Below are 4,724 nucleotides of genomic sequence, written 5' to 3' on the forward strand. Positions count from 1 at the left end.
ACTAAGGACATAATTTGTGTGTGTGTGTGTGAATGAGTGTATATATGTATACCTATGTGTGCATGTATATAGCATTATTATATTATTTTTCATAATTCTGTTTTCTACTTTATAATAGCTACTCCCACTATTCTGTAATTATTGGCTTCTTGCTACATCACTAATGAAATTACTGGATAACAATATATATATAAATAAGTAGCTCGCATATAGGTTATGGTGATACAAGTGTATACACATAAAAACATAAACTCAAACAAGGTTTTCCGACTTATCATGCTAGACATAAACAGTCATGGATAATCATGAGACGAGATCCTTTCGAATGAGCTAAGTCTCACGAGATCCTTTCGAATGAGCTAAGTCTCAAGAGCAGACGATTATTCAGTGATAGACGCCGATCGGTGTCTCTTTTCTCTTTAATTACTTTCTCTACCACCACCACTCGCCTCCTCCTCCATTACTGCCACTGCCACCATCGTTGCCACTAGTGTTTCCACGAGGATTAGAACCATTCGGCTTATTCCCCGTATGACTAACATAATGATCAAATCCACCACCACCACCACCAATCCTTCTCGAAGAAAAATGATCCATGGTTCTTTGCGGTGGTGTCACCGGTTGAATAGAAGTCAATTCCGGCATCTCATTGCACACATGTCGTATCAAGTCTGCGTTTGCAGCATCAAGAGCCTTTTGAAGACGATCAACTTCTTGTTGCAAGAAATTGATGATTCCAGCACAACCATATACGGGATCTCTAACCCGAGCCTGGGCTTCATACGCGAGTGAACTAACCACATCCTCTCTCTGGTGTGGTAAAACGTCATTTAGAAGCTTCGCCACATTACTAGCACCAAAGATTTTGTGTACATTGATGAATTTCAGTGGATCTTCGGGTGGGAAATAAGGTGCAAAAACGCAACCTGGTATGCATTTTCTTCTCAAAAACTTGCAGGCAGCACAAGGGGGGTTGTAAGAATTTGAAGCCATATCTATAATTAGCTATTCTTTTATCTGCAAAGTGATTAAGAATTAACTCTCTTATTTTCTTAATATTTAACTAAAGGCACAAGTTAAGTATATATGTAAGATATATACCAAACTTTAACATTGTGTAACATGAGTAACAAACACTTAAGCATCAAAAAGTTTCAATCAATACTCATATTATAGATATCGGATGCTAATGCGAATACTGGTAATCACATCCAACATGAATGACTAGGTTTAAGTTTAATGTAACTGCATGTATGAAGTAACCAGTACCAGCATGTCCTCCACATTATACAAACATTTATATAAATCCATAGTTTTCAACTTCAAAACATGTATATAAATCCACAATCTGCAATTTCAAATATGTATACAAATCCTTAATTTGCAACTTTCTTCAAAATCATTTATAAGAATTATGATCAAGAAAACATGTATAGGCAATATCTGCTAACTTTCTGGATAGATGGTTTACGATTTAGCTAAGTATTTCTAGATGTTTTTTAAAAGTTTTTTGTACATTTAACACTTCGCTACCCCTGCAAGTGGTAAGTTCGCTTGGGTAATTAGTGAACTCCATAAAGTTTGGTGAAAAAAAGTATAAGTGACGAGCCAAGTTTAGCGAAAAACTCTATAAAGTATGTTTGTCACCCAAGCGAACTTGCCGAGTTTGTTTGTTACATTAGGTAACTCTAAAAATTTGTAGAGTTTGCTTGAATGGATAACAAACTCCATGTAAATACAATAACATTCAAAAATCACTTAAAAGTTCTTAGCTGAATTTTAATTTTTAAACCACCTACTAATAAGAAATACTCTAAATCTACACATATAGTTTCGTTGATCTTGGATTTGATTGGAAAAAAATTGATCACTAGGTTTCGTTTTCAAACCCTTAGTAGACATGATGCATCTAGCTGTATTGAATCACTAAACTCAATTTGAACGGGTTGCTTTAATCTACACCAATTTTAATTGCAGGCAAGTGCACTAATGATCAAACCCTGGCAGTCTTTTAGTAGTTTCTTGATTTTAAACCTCACAACATCCGTTTCATAGGAGATCTACATGTACATGACCGGATCTCTCTCTGCACACAATGAACATGATCAAATATAGTAATTATAACATGGGATCTGGCGAATCAAGTGATAGCTTAACCCATAAATAGTGGCATGAACATATATGTAAAATTTTAATGTGATCGGTGCGCATATATTGCAAATCAGATTGGAAAAGCATGACTAATTATAAACCTCAGACACTTGTACATGTATTGCAAGCAAATGAGGTTACCTAAAAGGAAAAAAGAAACTTGTGATTCATGTGACTGCATATATAGATTATGGCAGCTTATAAGTGATCAGATGACAAGAAAAAATCACAAATCATTAATGGAAAAGACAGTTACCTTTTTTCTTTCTTACCCTATTTTCCTGCTGAAGACATCAATAAAGATGTACTGAAAACCCTAATTTGAGAGAGAAAGGTAGAGAGAGAGAGAGAGAGAGAGAACATAAATAAATTGATGGGAAATGAAACTTTTAAAAGGTAATGGAGAAGAACATAGCATTTAGTAATGTGAGAAGACACTTAATTAACAAAGTTAAAAGACAAAATGTAATGAATCTCCAATTGAAGGTACACTCTCATCTGTCTTTCTTAACAGTTATCTGTTGTTTTCATACTTCTTTTTCCCTTTCCCTCTGAAAATACTTAAATTATCTTCAACTAAACATATTCTTAATTATAAAAATAATTTTGTGGTATTTATATAAGCATGTAAAACTTCGACTCTTACTAAACTTTTATTAGATTATAACAGATTATAAAAGTTTACAAATATGTCGCATTTTCTCCATCCCTGCCTAAATAAGAAATTAACTAAGTTATCTCCTTTTAAACAGTTTAAACTTTAAACTTAAATGAATCTTAAAAAACATATCTAAGCTAAATTATTATTGCAAGAATCCTTTTTTTTAAGTTTTTTAGTGGAACGACCAACTAAGTAACGCCGGGTACTCTGTACGCGGCCCCTATTAGCTAAAGGTAGCCCGAGCCGGCACGAGTCCGGACGGACGGAGCCCCTAGCGGTCCACTTATTGAGGGATTCCCCGGATAAAACCCGACCCCCACCCCCGCCAAACGGCACGACAGCGAAGAGCCGGTAAAACCGGGTGAGATCAGGACTCGAACCCTGGCAAGCTATGGTCATCCCTCATATCTCCCATATAAATTGGTGATAGTGAGATTTGAACCCCTTACCTCTCACTAGTAATGTGAGTACTCTACCATTAAGCCACAGATAACCCTCTTTGAAGATCTAGCCTCACATGGACTGTAGTGTTGAACTGATTCTAATCCTTTTCCAGTAATGAAATCATAGGAGTAGTAGTAGTATTTTGATCTTGAAAGAAAGGCTGGCAATTTAGGTATTCAATTCAATGTCGGCTTCTTCAAAACCCTTTTTCATGTAATTAAATGGAGCATATATTATTTATCTTATATTTTATGTAATCATTTTATTATGTAACTTTTCAAAATACTACAAAAATCATACTTACCTGGCTATTATTTTATGGTAAAAAAAATAGAATCAAATGTTAACAATAATATATTTCACTAATTCACTTGAAAAACGCACCATACATGCATTATTGTGATTCACAAAATAAGGTTGTTTTCATATCGTTCTCAAAAGAAATTCGAACTTACGGGTAACAAAAATCTTGATAGTTTTTGTATGTTTGAAGAATCTAGATAGAAAACGAGGGTTATTTAATCAAGATTTTTGAACTTAATCCTAAAAAGAAAAGGGTTTTAGACAAAAACTTTTACAGATGTTTACCATTAATAATCTCTACATGATTTTTTTTTTTTTTTTACATTGAAAGTATTGATGCAAGAGGCTTCATTTGTTTATAAAGTTTTAGATTTCGATTCTTTATCTACTCTTATGAGATGATCTAGGTCTATTTTTGAAATACTTGTCGTGTAGATTATATATTTTTATCGTTTATGTTTATTATGCAAAAACACAAAGTGTAGATTATATGTTTTAATATAGGTTATATGTATATGCATGTTGGGCCCTATTTTGTATATTAGTCTTTTATATTATTTCGATTCTATCGTAATGTATTTTGTTAACTTGTCAGTTTCTTATTGTATGTTTGGGCCCGAGGTCTTGTACATTGAGCCCATTGGGCCGGAACTAATAGAATATGCATGGTATGGCTTGCACTATAAATAGTGCAATCATATACATACAAAAAAACCTTTTGCAATATGCTTACCTTATCCATATATATTACCAACTCTCTCTTAACCTCTTCACGGCAATAATCAAACCCATCCAAGATCCGAGATCCCGGGTTGCTTACTAGTGATTTCCGCTAGTTAGTAAGTGAGATTGATTCAAGAACTTTGTAGGTCCCGAAACCGAATCCGACAACGAACGGCTTTGTTAACGCTCGAGACGGGTGCGGTATAAACAAACGATCGAACAAATATATAAAGATAATATTGAACGACCCCGTAACCGATAACAAAAGATTCATAACATAAAATGAACCAATCCCACCCAAGGAGAGCTCCCCTTGGGTGGTTGTTTACACAATACAAAACACACACATAAAAAGAAATACATAAATCCTATTTATTGCCAAACAAGAAAAAAACATTCTAGAAGCTTTCCCATTGAAGTTAAACGCATGTCGAAGCTCTCG

The 4,724-nt window shown here is 34.3% G+C and overlaps 1 pseudogene; it reads right to left on the reverse strand.

The window, feature by feature from the left end:
• Positions 1-432: 432 nt before the first annotated feature.
• LOC143535477 (LOB domain-containing protein 25 pseudogene) lies at positions 433-993 on the reverse strand (annotated as a pseudogene).
• Between the last annotated feature and the right edge of the window lie 3,731 nt (positions 994-4,724).

This window comes from Bidens hawaiensis, unplaced genomic scaffold (assembly GCF_021521415.1).
Source record: "Bidens hawaiensis isolate Kalapana, Puna unplaced genomic scaffold, B.hawaiensis_p1.1 tig00010474_1, whole genome shotgun sequence".
Taxonomy (NCBI): domain Eukaryota; kingdom Viridiplantae; phylum Streptophyta; class Magnoliopsida; order Asterales; family Asteraceae; genus Bidens; species Bidens hawaiensis.